Raw genomic sequence first — 18,766 nt, 5'->3', positions numbered from 1 at the left:
TAATTCTTAATTGTTGCATGGTTGCTCTTTCCATTTACATGGTTGTAGTCATGCATATTGTTTTTTTGGCTCCACTTCGTTTTGTATCCGTGATTATCTCTATTCATTGTACTCACTGTTTCACAGTAATATTCTATTACATTGAGGTAATAATTTTATGATTATTAATAATTTAATTAATTTAATAATTGCTTAGTTACTCCTTGGTCAGTAGGATCTACTCTGTTTTCAGTTCTTTGCTACCAAAGAAAGTTCCTCTATCTGTGGCCCTTTTTGTCATTGATCTATTTTTTTTTTGTGCCAGTTTACGAATTATAAAGTGGCATCTAATTTGTATTTCTCTGATTTTGGAGCAGTTTGAACACTTTTTCACATTATTTATCATACATGTTTCAAGACCTACCTATTGTAATCTTTTGACCACTTACCCACTGCAGAATGAATCTTATTCATATATTTGTGTCAATAATTAGAGATGTTAAATGTCAGGTTTTTTTTTTTAATCAGAAATGAGTTTTTTATTACATAGAAATAAAGAGCTTCTGTACAGCAAGAATAAATTGATCTGTAATAAGGAGGAAAGAAATCTATTGGAGAGGAAAATCTTTATCAAAAATATTTCTATGAAGTCTGACATCCACAATCTTATAAAGGGCTTACATAACTTCATATGAGTCGAGTGCATTCCCCAGGAGATAAATGGACAAAGGACATGAACAGGCAGTTTAATAACCTTTTGTAATTATCCCTTGTTAAATTATCAGCTGACTGCAACAGCTAGCTGCTGTGACTTCCGGGATTTTCTTTATCGAGCCCTGAGCCTTAAAAAGAATTGTTTAGGCAGCGGATAGGTTCACCGTCAACACAGGATTTGAAGCAGTGCTCACAAGTAACCAGAAAGTTGTTTGCCTTCCTTTTTCTCAGAATTTTTCCCTGCCTTCTGCTTTTATCAGTCTGAGAATTGGGGTGAAAAACCAACTTAAGAATGGCTACAATAAGCTTCCTTAGTTTATTTGGAGTTATTTTCTGGATTGGGGCATTGACTTTTTTTAAAAAAAAATTAAGTGATCTACTTGGTACCAGACTATGGGGAGAAGTAAAAGTAAATAAACAGTTAAGAAAGTCAGCACGTGAATTTATATCCTACTGTGCTTCATTGGGCCAATAGGCTTTGAAAGTAAGTTTTGCCTTAGTAATTGCAAATATGGAAGTTGGTCATACTTTGTTTTTTATTCTTGCTATATGCCTGGACCACAGGTACCTCTGACGTCTTAAGCAGAGAAAAAAAAAAACAATATATGGACAACCTCAAAATAGCAGGCATCTTGTTTTTTTAAAAAGCATTGACACTATACTTACTAGCTATGTGACACCCTGGGCAAGTCACTTAACCCTGATTGCCTCACCAAAAAAGCAAAAAAAAAAAAAAAGCATTGACACTATTGAAAATTGTCTGTGTAGTGAATAACCTGAGTTCGAGAAATATATTGATGTTAGATACTTTGTATTATTGAAACAGGGATTTGAATGAGATTAGATAGCATATGACAAATTCTGGGTCTAAATTATACTTAGCATAATGATGATGAGAACCCAATTTATTTTTTAATTAAATTTTGTTTTTGATTAACCAAAATCTCTCTTCTGCCCTGTTACCTTCCTCTCCACTTGTCTCCAAATTGGGGCATTGTGGGAAGAAAGGTAACAAATATACAAAGTCAAGCAAAATGAGCTCTAGTCCTTTGGGATCACAGTTGGTCCTTGCTGAGAACCCAGTTTCCAAATACTTCAAATTGGTAGATTCCATGAATCCTGACAGCAGGCCTCATGAAGGCAGGCTTCTGATTAATGCTTATTTTCTTTCTTGAAGTATATTCAATAACAGATCTTTATGATATCAGTAGGGGGAAGATTTCTTTACAAAGCTATGAGTTTAATTCAGAATAGGGCCCTTGCCTTCATGAAGGTTCTGATTTAGTAGTTGTTCTCCCAAAGTAGTTATCAGAGGATCCGATCTAAATGTTAGACCCAAGTTATTGGCCCTGGGTCTTTCTTTTACAGTGTTTTTAGAAATATTAGCACCAGTGAATTCATGATATGACATGTGCATTGGTGGTCTGAAGGACCCCTATTACTTGGAATAGTTTATCTCATGCATTACCAACTAATTCCTTCAGCGTTCCGACTCTATGGCTGCAACTAAATGTGTTTCTGCTATTCCTAAATATCTTTAGGGAAAGAGATGATGTAGTGGTGTAGTGGTCTGTTATCTAAGTGATACAGTGGGAAGAGCCCTGAATTTGGAGCCAGCTTCTGGCTCAGCTACTCGTGTGACTTTAAGCAAGTTAATTAACTTCTCTGGACCTCAGTTCCTCATCTGTTCAGTGAGGAGGTTGGACCTCTCTGGTGGTCTAGGGAATCCTAATATATATTTTTTTATGTGCATAGAATAAAACTGCAGGATTACAAAAGAAACCAATTGTATTGAGATAGTTATCAAACTATTAAAAAAAAAAACCAACTCACAAGCTGCAGCTTAAGAACCCCTGGACAAGATGGAGTCTGAGGTCCTCTCCAGCTGTATTTTTTTAAAAAATGCAGTAAGCCACCACCCTCCCTTTTATGTCTGGAAAAGTGGCAAATAGCTAAGCACCATATTTAGAAGGATAATTCTTCCTGTTCTTAGGAGGATAATTCCTCTTTAAGATTACTAATTATTGAAATATTTCTCCCTGTAGTTGAGGCTTTTTTTTTTAAGTTTTCATCAAGTTGACCACACTTTATGAGCAGACAGCAGTGATTCAATGAGCTAAGGAGACTGAGCAGACGCATGTAGTTTACTGGTGTAATCCAATAAAACTTGAAACAAAGTTAATCTGATATGTACTTAATGGCACACATAATCATTATTGTGCCTACATGGTAATGAGGCATAAATGGGAAGCAGTTCCCATAAATGACTGTAATTAGCATAACTTTGACACAGCCAAACCAAATTTTTAGTTTTTCTCTTTTTACTTTTACTTCTCCTGTATCTGCAACCAGGCCAGTGTCAACAGTTTCCCCTGAGGTCATCTGTTATAAATATGATCCCCTCACCATTCCCCCCTTTCCTCCTGCCTTCTTTCTTCCCCTATTTTCCACAAAGCTGAGATCCCTTATCCTTCTTTCTCTGTCAGTCCCTCTCTAGTAGAAGTTTAGCTATCAATGGCATTGTTGGGTCAGCAAAAATTTTCAGTGATAGTTAGAGATTAAGGTTGATAAGAGTCACCCTGCTTACAATACTGGGGATGGAAACTGGGGTGGAATGGAAAGAAAGTACAAGTGAGAATGTGTTTTGGGCTCTTCACTTCTCCACCTTTTCAGTTTGGGGAAATGAGGCGGTGAGGGATTCAGCTGAAGGGAGCTGGGTCTAGTCTAGGAAGCATTCTTTCGATTTTTATGGAACTTCGTAAGTTGGGCCACAGAGCTGATTCTCAGTTCTATTTATCTAGCCTTCACCTCTCTCCTGACATCTAGTCTTGCACACCCGTAGCCAATGAGTGGATATCTCAAACTGGATGGCCCTTAGCTACCTTGAATGCAACATATCTGTGGTAGAACTCTTTATCCTTCCAGACAAACCCCTCGCCTCATCCCAAATTCCCTTTTGCTCTCAAGGATACTACAATCCTCCCAGCCAAACAGCCTCACAACCTAGGTGTTATCTTCCACTTCTCGCTCAAGGCAACTCTACATATCAAATCAGTTGTCAAGACTGTTCTTTCTCCTTTCACACCATCTCCTATACCCATCATCCTAGTGTTATTTTATTTTTTATTTGTTATTTTGTATGCTATTTATTACTTATGTTATTTATTGCCCATCATTACCTCAAACCTATTTCAATTTCATTCTGCCCCAGTGGTCCTCCTGGAACTTAGGTCACATAGCATGTAGCAGAGTGTCTGGCATGTAGAAAGCACTTGATAAATAAATGCTTATGGATTGTACCTTCCCTCCTTCTACCCATTAAAGCACTGACATTCTGGGCCTGCCTTTAGGTATTCTATGATTTTTAGTAGCAAGAAATGTCATCCTTCAAGGTTCTCCCCCCCCCAAAAAAAAAAAACAAACCAAAACCCTCTACTCTCTACTACTTAAAAGGATTGAAATGTTTTTAAGGGAAATAGAATCTTTCATCTTAGGGAAAATAATAAAAATTCCAAAAATGTAGGAGAATTAACACCCCAGTGATTCAGTCTGTTAATGGTATTGCACTCTTTCCATGGTTAGAGGGAGAGGGGCTAGAAATCGGAGACCTGGCTGCCAGAAGTGATGGGAGTAGATCCACTGAGAAGGAAAAGGGAGCCAAGGTGGGACGAGAGATCCAGGCAAGATAAAACAGCTGGATCTTTGAAAAATTGAAATTGTTTTCATCCTTGGACAAAGCGGCTGTGTGCATAAGTACTTCAGATAACTTGGTAGAATCTGCAGTCCAGCATGTACCTGACCAAGAATCCAGGGTAGACCATAGTCTTCCCTCCAGCCTTGGCTTAAAGACCTCTCCTGAAGGACGGCCCTTCACCTCTGGAGGCAGCCTGTTCCACTATGGTGTTGCAGTAATGTTAGGAAGGTTTTGTTTACATGAAGCTGAATTTTGCCCCTTTGCAACTTCTTCCCATGGCTCCTAGTTCTGACCTCTAGGACCAAGCAGCACAAGTGTCTTCTTCCCACCCCCCCACTCCCCCACCCCACTTTATAGTATTTCAGATACTTGGAGGTAGTTGTTACATCTCCAAGTCTTGTATTCTCTGGGCTGAACATTCTAAGTGCCTACAGCCATTTGGGTTTTTTTGGGAGGGAGGTAAGGCAGTTAGGGTTGAGTGACTTGCCTAGGGTCACACAGCTAGGGAGTGTTATGTGTCTGAGACGGATTTGAACTCGGGTCCTCCTGACTCCAGGGCTGGTGCTCTGTCCACTGCTCCACCTAGCTGCCCCCCCTACAGCTGCTTTTGTATGATACAAACGTTGAGCCCCTGACCAAGCCAGTTGGTTTCTTGAACGCTTTCCAGTTTATCATGCCCTTCCAAAACTTTCTTGATGTCCCCATTTCCATGTCATTGATCTCACTAGTGAAGGGAAACTCCCAGAGAAGAAATATTCTCAACAAAAGCAGATTCTGCTTTTCGTGTCTTTAGAGAGTTTCCTGGGAAGGTTGGTGGGGGTGGGGTGGATATGGGTGGATATTTAAGTGATTTGTCCAAGCTGACACTGGCCAGTGCGTGTCAGAGGCAGGAATTTTGAACCCTGGTCTTCCTGACTGAGGCCAGCTCTGTAGTGCAATGCTGCCTCTCATGATTGTGATAAGCATGGAAAATCCCAGGCACAGATGGCTCCTTCAACTCTCTTGGAAAGTTCATAAGAGTTGTGGTTTTGTTGTTTTGCGGGGAAGGGGCAATAATTGCTCAACTCCGAATGATTTAATGCTACTGTATTAAATGTTCAGATATGGACACAAATCATTCTGTCATTTTTTCTATTAAAATATGTATGAATTTGGGAAAGCTGGCTTTCAGAGCTGCCCCACCATCTATGCCTTAATAATCTCAGCTCTAGTTTCCACTCATCAGATGTCTGTTTACAGAAAATACTCCCAAGTGCTCCTCCAAATACGAGGCCTAGAAAAACCTAGCAAGAGAGAGCTAGAATTTAGTATACCACTTTCAGAAACCCTGTTGGTTATACTTCACATCCAGTTTGATTTATTTCAGGCCTTCTGCATATGCTAATGACTTATTTTTACATATTATTCCCTTTTTGGTGGGAGATAAAATATTTCAAATGATAGAAATGGAAAAGTTCAACCAGTTTAGTCCTGCAGGAACCATTCTGGGTGAGTCTTTTGTACCAGGGGAGTGTTTTCCTAAAATGGATTTTTCTTCATATATCATAAATAGCTCATGTATTATACCTTTCATAGGATTTAGAATTTTTAGGCACCTTAGAGTATATCCATCTAATCCAGACCTCTCATTTTATAGACAAGGAGCTGAGGCCAGTAGAGGTTAAGTGACTTGTCCAAAGTCACGCAGCTAGTGACTGAGGAAGTAACTTGAACCCCCAGTTCTTCCTGACTCCAAGTCCACCAATCTCTTTGTTAGACCATGATGTCTCTTGCAGGGTCTTTGAGTATCTCTTTTTCTCTTTCTCTTTTTTTTTTAAGGCAGTTGGGGTTAAGTGACTTGCCCAGGGTGACACAGCTATTAAGTGTCAAGTGTTTGGTCTGAGGCCGGATTTGAACTCAGGCCCTTCTGATTTCAGGGTCGGCGCTCTATCCACTGTGCCACCTAGTTGCCCCTGAGTATCTCAAAATAGGAGGATCAGCCCCAGAAGTCAGGACTGGGAGAAATGGTGAATGAAAAAGCTGTGTGTCAGACACTTAGCTAAACCCTAAGGATAGAAATGTAAAATAGCCTTTTGCTTATACAGCTTGCATCCAAAGAGGGGAAGATGGCATATATTGGGTAGTGGTAGCCAGGGAAGAGAGAAATGATCTAGGGAGAAAAGCAGATTGGTTTGCAGTTGTATACAGCAGTCATTTGACATTCCTTTCAGCAAACAAAGGTCCTGTTAACTTTGTTACTGTAGCAGGAATACGAGGTGAAGGGGTCAAGGGTCTAGAAGAAGAGGGGCGCAGCAGCAGGCAGATTGCCATGGTGAAGGTGAAGAATGGTTTGGTGTCTGAGGCCAGCTAGCAGATAAAGTGAGCTTGATAAGTAGGCTGGTGTGTACTTCACCCAGCCATAGGGTGAGAGCTCCAAAGATGAGGAGATTAGCCTTCCCCAGGTATTGATGGGCTTGGATTCTTCATAAATCAGTGAAACAATAGTAGGTAGACTTACTAAGAGAAGAAAAACTAAAAGTGAGACATAGAGGGAAAATGTGCTAATTATCAGAGCTATCCTAAAGTAAAATGGGCTGTCTTGGAAGTAGTAGCGTTCCCCTCAACATGGCGGTCTCCAGACAGTCAGTTTATAAACATTTGATAGTGCTAGGAGTAAGGGGGATTGGGAAAGGCTTTCTGTAGAAGATGAGCTTTTAGTTGGGACTTAAAGGAAGCCAGGAAAGCCAGAAGGCAAAGATGAGAATGGAGAGCATCTCAGGCATGGGAGGAAGTCAGTGAAAATGCTTGTGGGATGGCATGTCTTTTTTTTTTTTTTAGTGAGGCATTTGGGGTTAAATGACTTGCCTAGGGTCACATGGCTAGTGTCAAGTGTCAGAGGCCGGGTTTGAACTCAGGTCCTCCTGACTAAAGGGCCAGTGTTCTATCTACTATGCCTCTTAGCTGCCCTTGATGGAGTGTCTTGATGGAGTGGCAGGAAGGAGGCCAGTGTCACTGGATGGAAGAACAAGGGATGTGTGTGTGTGTGTGTGTGTGTGTGTGTGTGTGTGTGTGTGTGTGTGTGTGTGTGTGTTGACTGCCAAACAGCTGGATGGCAAACCATGTTATGGTGGGAGTTCTTCAAGAAATGGTTTGGTCTGGATGGCTACTAAAGATCCTTTCTGTGATTTCAACAAATATTTGTAAGTGGTACTCTGTGGGAGACAGAAAGATAAGCAAAGAGCTTATATACTAGCAGGAGAAAGAAGGTGAAGACAAGTAACTAAAACAATGTGAAAAAAATGCTCAAGGAAAGTTACATAGTTTGTGGAGAAAGGCAAGATTACTGGCTGAGGGTATCTCAGGAAATTGACATTCAAAGGCATCTTGACTTTAACCAAGATCCCACAGGTCAGTATAAAGCAAGATGGCCTGTATCCGAAGCCCAGGCCTTATCACTAGGGCTCTAAATGTTGGTTGAACATAGTGGAGATTTTTTTGTAATAGAGTATGATTTACTTTGGAAATCAGAGTGAGATTTAAAAACCCTTGAATTAATTTGTAGGTACAATTGTGTCAAGTGTGTGAATATTAAGTTCTCATTATGGACCTGGAACTGATAAGGGGTAAGAAGGGGTACAAAGTAGAAGCAGAGAAAGCTCCTATCCTACTTCAGAGTCTGAAGGCATGTGCAGGAACCACTCTGGTCAGGGTGAAGTGTAGACTAGACAGAACAGAGTGTAAGGCAATTTACTGCATTTTCCAGTTATTAGGGAAGGTGTTTTGAAGGAGGTGGCTTTTAAGCTGTGACTTGAAGGAGACAAAACTTTGGTGGGGGGGGGGGCTAAAAGAAAGGTAAATGGAAGAGCAGGGCTTACTGACTAAGCAAAGATTAGATAGCTGAATAAAGGTAGGTGTTATCGGAATATGTCCTCCATCCTGACATAGAAGGATACCAGCTTTAGAACCCCCAAAAGAAAACAAGTATTCTTCTGGGAGAGGGGAGGGAGCGCTAATATTGGTGAGACAATAATGCTTTATTCTGAATCATAACATCATAAAAAAGTTTGATGCAACATTTGTACTTCTGCTTGCCCATTAGATGTTGTGGCTTGTCAGGACTTGCTTGTGAGTCAACGGTTTGTGGGTTTGGTTTTTAACAACCATGTGCAATGATCCCTCTCCCATTCATTCCAAATGTAATGGAATAACTTGGTGAAAATGTTGCTTATTAAGTTTTCTTAGTGAAGTTGGATCTAGGGCCGGTAGTAAGCTTAACAATTTTTTAGCCTTTGAAGGTAGAGCATTAATATTTGATGGGAAGGTGTGGTATTTATTCCTTTTAAATTTGCCTAAATTAATAAAAAACAAGCATTGGCAGTATATTTGAGACATTGCCCACAGATAATGACCCAGAGAGGAAAGCCAACAGATGAGGGAAAAGAAACATAACTACTCACCACTCTGACTCAATGTTGAAATTATAGCACGATACAGATAAAAATGGCTAAATATGCGAATGGATTTGTTCCAAGGTTATGATTTTATACATTGGCAGTGATATCAACCAAGAAGTGAGTTCCGTTGTTCTTGTGCCATAAGGATTTGATACTGCTGGCTAAAGCTGAAAATTGGCTAATCTCAAGCTTAATTAAAACAAGCAGCTAAGAAATGATATTTACTAGGTTGTTAGATTAACTTTCAAGTATTGGTGCACTGGAGAGAGAGGACTGGATTTGGATCTAGATTTCACTAACAGCTTTGCTCATTATTTTGTGGGTGGCCTTGATCAGGTTTATCTTTTTGAGCCTCAGTTTTCTCATCTTTCAAATGAAAGCATTTGACTAGATCAGGGATTCTCAATCTGGAGTCTGAACTTTTTTTTTTAAAGACAATTAGGGTTAAGTGACTTGCCCAGGGTCACACAGCTAGTAAGTGTGAAGTGTTTGGTCTGCGGCTGGATTTGAACTCAGGTCCTCCTGACTTTAGGGCCGGTGCTTTATCCACTGTGCCATCTAGCTGCCCCTGGAGTCCGAACTTTTAAAAAAGAAACATTTGACCAACTGTATTTTTACATAATTGTTTTAATAGTAATCCTTTTATTTCATATATTTGAAAACATTACTTTGATAAAGGCTCCATTGAGTTCACTAAATTGCAAAGGGGTTCGTGATATCCCAAAGATTAAGAATCCCTCAAGGTCCCTTCCCAGTTCTAAATCCTTTTATTCCCACAATCCCATTTTCATCTGTAGGCTTAATGTTAGGATTCCAAAAGTGAAATAGTCTCTCCCTGCAAGGAATTTATAATATATCTAATTTATTGTTCAGCCTGACTCTTTGTGATCCCATTTGGGGATTTCTTGGCAGTGTTACAAGAATGATTTGCCATTTACTTCTCTACCTCATTTTACAGATGAGGGAACTGAGTCAAACAGGGTCAAGTAACTTGCCCAGGGTCACACAGCTAGTAAGTGTCTGAGGGCAGATTTGAACTCAGAAAGATGAGTCTTTCTGACTCCCAAGTGGGACACTCTATCTACTGCACCTACCACCCAGCTGTAGTGGGAGAGGTAAAATTGGCCTATAAATATCCTAATCATAAGTACAGTAGGAGTAACATTAGAGGTGCAAGGTTCTATGAGGGATAACAAAAAGGGATCTGTCATGTTAAAGTTGCTGAATATTTAAAGAATAAATAATTTAATTACAATAATGGAATTTAACACTTCCTATGTGGTTGTTTTAATATGACACAGAAGACATTTGTCATTAGAATGCAAAATTTGTCTTGCTTTTCCACACTATTGGTATTTTGCCTCTTGTAACCTCCCACCCCACCAGTATCTTAATCTAAATAGAGATGAAAATACAGGAAGAATTTAGTGGTAATATTACATTTTCGTTATTCTACTCAAAAAAAGGAGGTTATCTCTTTAATGGCAGTGAAAACTGAGCCTTGACCTGACTTCTGGACTCAAGGAGTACATTCAGGAGTGCCTTCAGAGGTTTTTGGAATGTCTGCTTGGATCAGTGGAAGGACTGCCACCTCCTTCATCACGTATATTGCTATTTAGGGAATCTGATACTGCTTAGTGCAGAGATCTGATGGGATCACAGAGGAAAGAGGTGGTATGGTTGGACATAATGCATGATTAAAGTCCCGTCAGATAGGAATGGGGTAATAGTGGTGTGAGGACTTTCTGCATTTTTAAAGATTGAGATCCTTTAACTGTTCTGACTTACCCTCTAGGTTTGGGGATCATTATCCAAGTGGTGATTACATTTCAGGATCTTTGAAAATCAGATAGAACCTTTATATTTTTTAAAATATTGAAATGCTTAGTTTTTGTCATATCACTAGTTCTTTAGAAATAGATTTTGTAAAATTGAGGTAATGTACCATATAAGGTTGTTGAAAGGATTAACTAATGAAATGGAATACCATATATGTTGATTTTTTGCCTTATAAAGATCCTGCAGCAGGCTTGTTAACTAGTCACTAAAATACAGAGATGAATCCCAATGCAGTGTCTTCCAATGTATTTGACTTATTAAATGATTTTCATTAGTGGAAGGAGTTTCCATACCTACAAATTAAGATCCTTGACATTTATTGGGGCAGCTAGGTGACTCAGTGGATAGAGGGCCTGGCTTGAAGTCAGAAAGACTTCATGAGTTCAAATCCAGCCTCAGATACTTACTAGCTTTATGACTCTGGACAAGTCACCCTGTTTCCCTCAGCTTCCTTATCTGTAAAATGAGCTGGACAAGGAAATGGCAAACCACACCAGTATCTTTGCCAAGAAAATTCCAAATGGTTTCACAGAGAGTCAGACATGACTGAAATGAAATGGTAGAAAAACAAGGACGTTTGTTGATGAATCCTTGGTGGCATAGTGGATAGGATGTCAGGCCTGAAGCAAGGAAGACCTGATTATAAATTTGGGCTCCATCCCTTATTATCTGTGTGACCCTCGACAAGTCACCTAATCTCTATGGCCTCAGTTTCCTCATCTGTAAAATGGAAATAACAATAGCACCTACCCCACATGGTGGTTGTGAGAATTAGATGAGATGTTTATAAATTACTTAGCAAAGTGCTAGGCATTGGTGTTATTTTTGTTGTTATCCTCTAGTGACATTAAAGGAATTGATTTTCTATTAATATGTAGTGGACTTGATGTCTTTTGGCAGTGTGAGTAGCTCCAAATAGGATTGGTAAGTTGGGAAACAGTAGATATATGGGAGTTAGAGCAGTGGTCTCTTGAGATGAATTTCTTAAAGCTTTCACTCAGTATATATGAAAAAGAAATAGCACTAGTCCATTTGGCTCCTTTTTCACCAGTAGTTCAGTCATTCAATCAATAAGCTTCTTACTATGTGCCAAGTGTTGTTCTCAGCAAGGGGGACACAAAGAAAGACAAGCCATTCTTGGCCTTTTTTCAACTTAGGCTTTATTGTTATTATCGTGAGACTTTTGGTCATACCTTAAGCCTCCATTCTCTTCCACCAACGTGTCCACATGTATGCGTACACACACACACACACACACACACACACACACACACACACTCTCTCTCTCTCTCTCTCTCTCTCTCTCTCTCTCTCTCTCTCTCTCTCCTCTGTTAATTCTTATTTACCAATTATATTCCATAATATCTCAGGTTTAGAGCTGGAAGGGATTTAGAAGTCCTCTGGTCCAACCCCCTTATTTTATAGATGAGGAGGCCGGAGAAGTGACTTGAAGTCAAGATCGAAGAGATAGTAAGCCCACCAAGTCTAGGGAAGGACAGAGGATAAAACCCTGGGGAAGGGGGTGAGTGGGTGATGGGTAGCAGTAGGAATTATAGGAACTCTCTTCTGGATTATTTTTTCAACAGTGATTAATTTAAAGTAACTCAGATTAACACCATGTTTTCCTACTGTTCTAATATTTGTAAGACTTAGTAGACTCAGTGAATCTAAGATAATTTATACTTAAACTAAACCTAATCAAAAAACTCCCAAGCAGTCATCAGGTTTCTTCTGGAAGACCTGGTAAATTCCCTAGCCTAGTCAGTATAGCTAGGACATGACACACCATCTCTGGAAATCCATCTTAAGAAGCTTTTCTGTCCCACAGTCCTAAATATTTCTCTTGGTCTTCTATCTATTGCCTCTCTTTCTGCCTTTGGCAGCCAAAGTAGGGTAAGTCTCACCTCTCTTTCCATTATAACTCCTAGCAGTTATATAGACTGCTAGGATCCCTCCCTCATTTTTTTTTCTTCCGCAAGACAGAAACCAATCATTTTATGGTGTATTCTAGAGTCTCACCTCCATACTGGTCACCCTCTTATGGATCCACTGTAGCTTGTTAAAGTCTTTCCTCAAACTTAGGACTCATGATGGCTTGAGAGGAAGAGTACAGGGAAATAGTAGTTTCTTTGTTTTGGATACTACCCTTCTTATGTAGCCTAGTGAGACGTTAGTTTTCTTAACTGCAGTGTCACACTGTTGACTCATTGAGTTTGTAGTCTACTCAACTCCCCAGATCTCTTTCTTGAGAACGTGGTGATGCAGTGGATAGAGCACTGGACCTGGAGTCAGCAGAACCCAAGTTCAAATCCAGCTTCAGACGCTTAGTATTCGTTGCTGGGCAAGTCACTTAACCTCTGTCTGCCTCCTTTTTTCCCATCTGTTAAATGGGGATAATAATAGCACCCATCTCCCAGAATTATTAATGAGGATTAAATGAGATAATATTGAAATGATATTTGTAAAGCACTTAACGGTGCCTGGCACATTGTAAGAGTTATATACATGCCAGCTGTGATTAGCTGTTATTATTTGTTGATGTCTGCTGTGTGCACACTGTATTTGTGAAGTTACTTAATCAGTTTCTAAATATATAAATTTACAATTGCCTTTGTGAAGTCTAATTTTGGTCATTTTGACTCCTTTTTTTTGTTTTGTCAAAATCTTTTTAAGTCTCGACTAAATATTCTACAAATGTGACAAATATGCAATCTATGCCTTCCGGGGTCCATTGATAAATCTCCTGTAGCAAAAGGCTAGGGGCAGATGTATCCCTGGGATACTAAACAATAGCTCTTTTTAAGTCACAGCTCATTAAAGACGCCTGCTCTTTGTGTCCAGTCATTCAGTTAGTTTCAAATCCACTTAAGTACTGTCTCATCTAGCCTGCAGCTCATTTTTGTCCCCAAGAATATTGTTAAGAATAATAAGACTGTTTCAAGTACCTTGCTTAGATCTAAGTAATTATAGCTACAAATATTTACCAGTTCTACCACTAGGATTACTATATCAAGTGAAATGAGGTTAGTCTGACATATTTAGTTCTTGGTGAAGCCAGGTTGACTTTTAATGATCATTTCCCTTTCTGATTGCTAGAGACCATCCCATTGTTAGTGTTTTTTAATTTTGTAAAGGATAGAAGTCAAGCTCGTTAAGCTTCAGATGCCTCCCTTTTTATCTTTAATGAAATTCAGGACAAGTTTTCCCTTCTCCAATCCTGAAGCACCTTTCACCTTTGCCAAGAGCTTTCAGAGGTCAAGAGAGGAGCTGAGCAGATCCAGCTGCTGCCAGTTCATTCTGGTATTCTGGGATTTGGAGTCTAGAGATTTGAGCTCATGGAGCACAGCTTGGTCTTCCTAACTTGTCTCCTTACTTACCTTGGTTTTCAGTCCTTGCTGATTTTTGTCTTTCCAAGTTCAAACTTTATTCTCCGTGGAAGAGAAAACAGAAGCAAAAAAGAGTAGATTTGTTCAGTTCTTCTCAGAGCTGTCTGTTATCAAGATTCGTGATCTTTAAGAGACCCTTCACTTTTGTCTGTATCCCCATGTCTGGTATAAAATAGTTCTTGATGGATTGATCATCCTAGCCACCGAGACAATGAATGGGAATTTACCCCAAGTTTTCATTATAATACTGTTTGGTTCTATAGTCAGATAGTTTGGTTTCATTATTCAGAGATTTTACACATCTGGCTCTATAGAAGCAAAGATGTGTTACATTTAATTATAGTGAGTTGCATATGCATCTAAAATCTGAAACTAGCTAATTTCAAAATTAATCAAATATAAGCATCAAAGAACCACAATAATATAGAGAAGAGCTCTGTTTGTAATTCAGACCCCCAATCCTAACTCGACAAATGACCAAGTTTCTCAACACATAGACATATTACCCAAGATATTTTTACATGAAGAGAATGCAGAGTCACAGCCAGAGTATAGGGAGGAAGAAGATGGTGGATGCAGCTGGTGCTTAAACAAAAATGTATCCCTCTGTGGCCAGTCTGGTGAAGTATTATATGTAAAATGTGAATTTTACTGATAGAATGAAGCAGTTCTGATTCTGTCTCTTGTCCTGCTCCCTACTGACCCTAGGATAAACTGCGAACTCTTCTATGTCATCATTGGGTCCCAACCCATCTTTTCAGACTTTGTTACCCATTTTCCCTTCACATACCTTTTTCTAGCCAAACTGACCAACTTTCATTTCCCGTGTCACCACTGTGCCTGAAATGCTCTCTCCTCACCTCTGCCTCTTGGAACCCCACTTCCCCCTTCTTCCTCTCCCCTGATCAGGTGCTTTCTGTTTATTTTGTGTACAGACTCTTACACCCTGTACATGATGGATCCCCCCAGTAGCTCCTTGAGGGCAGGAACTGTCTCGTTTTCATTTATATCCGCAGTACAAAACTCACCGAGTGACATATAGTAGGTACTAAGGACATTTGTATTGAATTGAAGCAAGAGAAAGAGTAATTCCAAAATGTATGTGTGAGACTTTTCTTCCCCCTCTGTTCTGCGGTGTTTCAGTCTTTACTTTGAATAAGCCACCTACAAAATAGTTGTTCCTGAAATGTCTTCCTTTATTTGCGATGTAGTTGAGTCTCTTTGTGTTACCCAATTGTGATACTTTCCCCTGCCCTTCCTTGGTTAGTGCATCTCTTCCCTCCTCAGATCATCTTCTCTTTCTTTTATCTTCATACATGTTGTATGCTACTAGTGGAATGTAAACCTTTTGAGGACAAAAAGTTCTCTTTTGTTGTTATGTGCAAAGCTCAGTGCTTTGTACTTAGCAGCATTTAACAAATGTTTATTGAATTGAATTATGAGCCTCGAGTACAGCCTGGGGAATTGTAGGCAAGGCTTGTGGATTAGATTATCATCATTCTCTCTAGAAGGATTGTATTACCTTGTTCAAGCCACTCAATTTCAGAATGATATTCCTGGCTAATGAAGAAGATTAGATGGATTGTAAATGGGAACTATTAATTGTGAACAGCCATTAAGGCATCGTTGGTGAACTTCAGCTATAGGGTTAATAGTGGAGGGTGAAGAGGTAAGAAAGAAAGAGACCCTGACCTGATGAATAAAGGAGTGGGATGGAAGGACCTGGGTTTTAGTCCTACTTGCAACTGTAGGATCATGGATAAAAATCAGTTGAACTTCTTAGCATCCTCGGGCACACTTAAGAGTTTTAAGTTATAGATAAATTGTTGATATGCATTGATGGCACAAGTGTCAGGCCAGGCATGAAATCACAATTTCAGAAACTGCACTACTCCTTCTCCTTCCCCACCCCCCAAAAAAATTAAAATAAAAATTTTAAGAGTAATTTTATTTTTAAAGTTGGAAAGAGAAGAGGAAATACTTATGGTTTAGGGAGGAAGATGAAATGAATCCTACCAAGGAGGTATCCACTTCAGGATATCTTCAGTGTTCTCCATGTTTGAGAGGCATGGTGACCATTTATTTACTAACTCAGAATCACAACTGGTAATTGTTTTACCACATGCCACATCATTTTTACTTATAGACTATATCCTCTTTCCAGTAAAGTTTCAGAAGATTTTGCCAAATTAAAATGGGTCATTAATAATTCTAAGCCCTCTCCAAGCAGTTTTCTCCCCTTCTAGTGGTTTTCATCTACTCTGACCTTTTTTTTTTCTGTCCCCATTCATTATAATTAGTAGTGGGGAGTCTGATGGTGTTTTGAGTATTCCCCATCACTGTGATTCATTTAAAAAAAAGCCTGCCCTATTTTCCATGGTGGGGTGGAGGGCTATAGGAACATGTTCATTCTTCAGCCTCAAATGTTTGAGAAGCTAGAAAACCTAAGGAATTTCTGTGGATTCCTTATATTAAGATCAGATGTGCAAATGTCATGCAGAATGTCTTCCATATTTGGATAAAAGTTGTTTAGATGGAAAATACTTGAGATTGTTGAATTGCCACACATTTAGGAACAAAATTAGAACAACAAGAATTGTTTGGGTTCGGTATCACTTCCTCAGTTCTGTGAGATTAGCAGTCCAGTGTCTATTAGGAGGGCATTAAATTGTGCCTGTTATGTCTCCATTATTTAAAGTATTTTTATGAAGCATACCCAACCAGGCTAAAGAAGTGAGTGGAATACAGAGCATCAGTATAACTGATTGAAATGATCCAAGACTTGATATCATCAGTTAGAGGACAATAACTAAACAATCTGCAAAATATTCATTTTTAATGGACCCTGAGAATGGGATGCATGTCCAAGGACTAACCTAGCTAAGTTCAGAAAGTGAGGCATCTCACCAAGGTGGCCTCAGAGGGTGAGGTTATGAGTTGCCCTCTTCTTAGACGATAAGTTACTCGAAGACAAAGACCGTAATTGTAGTTTTCTCTTCCACAGTGCCTAGCATAGTGATGGATGCATACTTTATCGTTGTTCTTCAGTCGTCTCCAACTTTGCGACCTTGTTTGAGGTTTTCTTGGCAAACATACTGGAGTGGTTTGACATTTCCTTCTCCAGCTCATTTTACAGATGAGGAAATTGAGACAAACAGGGTTAAGTTTATGATTTGCCCAGGGTCACACAGCTAGTAAATGTCTGAGGCCAGATTTGAACTCCAGAAGATAAGTCTTCCTAACTCTAAACCTGGCGTTCTTTCCACAGCGCCATCTTGCTGCCCTGGTTACACAGTATATACTTCATAAATACTTGCAGGTTGATTGATTAAACAATTCTCATCTTTGCTTTTACCATGTCTGATCCACCTGGCTTATCATTGAACTCTTGACAAGAGTTAGAAATTCTTTGGCAGCTTTGTTACATTTAACTAGTTGTATTTATTTGTACTGACTCACTTTTATTTATGATACACTTACCCCATTTGACTGTGTACTGCTGAGTAGAGACCATTGTTTTATTTTTCACTTATGCTTGTTTCCCCAGCACCTTATGTCATTCCTGGTGCCTGATAGGAGCTTCATACATGGTTTGTTATTTGATTGATGCAGAATCTTCTTTTATTTTATCTTGCGTTGTGTCATTGTTTTGGGTTCTTCTGAACTAATAGATTCAGGGCAGAGTTTTCTTTTGTCTTGATTAAATCGACATTTGTTTGAAGTTATACATAGTTTTCATTTTGTTAGGTTACTTTTCTTTAACTTGGTCCCATCTGTAACAGGAGTCTAAATCATAATGTTTTCATATTTTTGAACAGCATGTATTCCCTTATTTGAGAAACTTTGGAGGTCAGTAGTTCTATTCGTGGGAATCTTTATTTTGTTAGCATTGAAAACCAGTGGTTTCTTTTTTAACTTCCTTTTTGGTTCAGTTATTTTACTTTCCAAAATATTATTTATCATCCTTCCAAACTTCATCTGAGATGCATGATACAGGCTGTGCCTCTGAGGCAGAAAAAGTACGTCATGAGTGTATTATTTGATTTAATAGAGGGAGGACTTCTGCACATTTTGTGATTGTATGCTATGTAAAAAGCTGACTTGCTTCCTAATTGGATTGAGAACAATTTGGACTCGAGTTAGTTGGTACCTCCTTCCCATGTTTCTGGTCCATGAAGTTAAAAGTAAGGAATGTTGGTCGGGCAGAATAGCAAACTTCTTTCCGTATATGCAGAAGGGCACAGCTCCTATTGAGGACCATTGCTACTTTTCTTTCAAGTATCGTCATTTCTGGAAAGGAATCTTTAGTTTATTTTTCATCATTTTCCTCTTCCGTTTAAGTCTCAGGCTTTTACCCCATCCAAAATAATTTTTTTTTCTTCAATTTTTCTTTTTCGTGCCATCTCTTCCCTTCCCCACAGAAATGGCATAGGATCTTTAACTCTGATTCGAAAATCTTTTAATGTTAGAGCTGAGAAGTACCTTAGAGATCATCTAGTTCAGCCTCCTTTTACAGATGAAGGAACTGAGGCCTGGAGGATGGATGTGGCACCAAGAAATGGCTAGATGGGTCATTGGGGAGAAGAGGAAGGAGGAGGATCATTTTTTTTTGTCCTTTTCTTGATCTTTTGGTCACATGACAAAGTTAGGTTCCACTTTTCTTCTGACGTTTTAATTATTAAAGAAAATAAAAGTCAGGAGTGAAGGAAACTTTTTATTTA

The 18,766-nt window shown here is 39.2% G+C and overlaps 1 protein-coding gene across 1 annotated transcript in view; it reads left to right on the top strand.

The window, feature by feature from the left end:
• The window catches only part of PAWR (pro-apoptotic WT1 regulator), a 140,950-nt gene that overhangs the window by 73,683 nt on the left and 48,501 nt on the right, over positions 1-18,766 (top strand). The gene's annotated exons all lie outside the window — the stretch shown is intronic.

This window comes from Phascolarctos cinereus, unplaced genomic scaffold (genome assembly GCF_003287225.1).
Source record: "Phascolarctos cinereus isolate Bilbo 61053 unplaced genomic scaffold, phaCin_HiC Scaffold_1;HRSCAF=81, whole genome shotgun sequence".
NCBI lineage: Eukaryota > Metazoa > Chordata > Mammalia > Diprotodontia > Phascolarctidae > Phascolarctos > Phascolarctos cinereus.
Note: the sequence above shows the minus strand (reverse complement) of the source record. Positions and strands in the feature narration are given on the sequence as shown.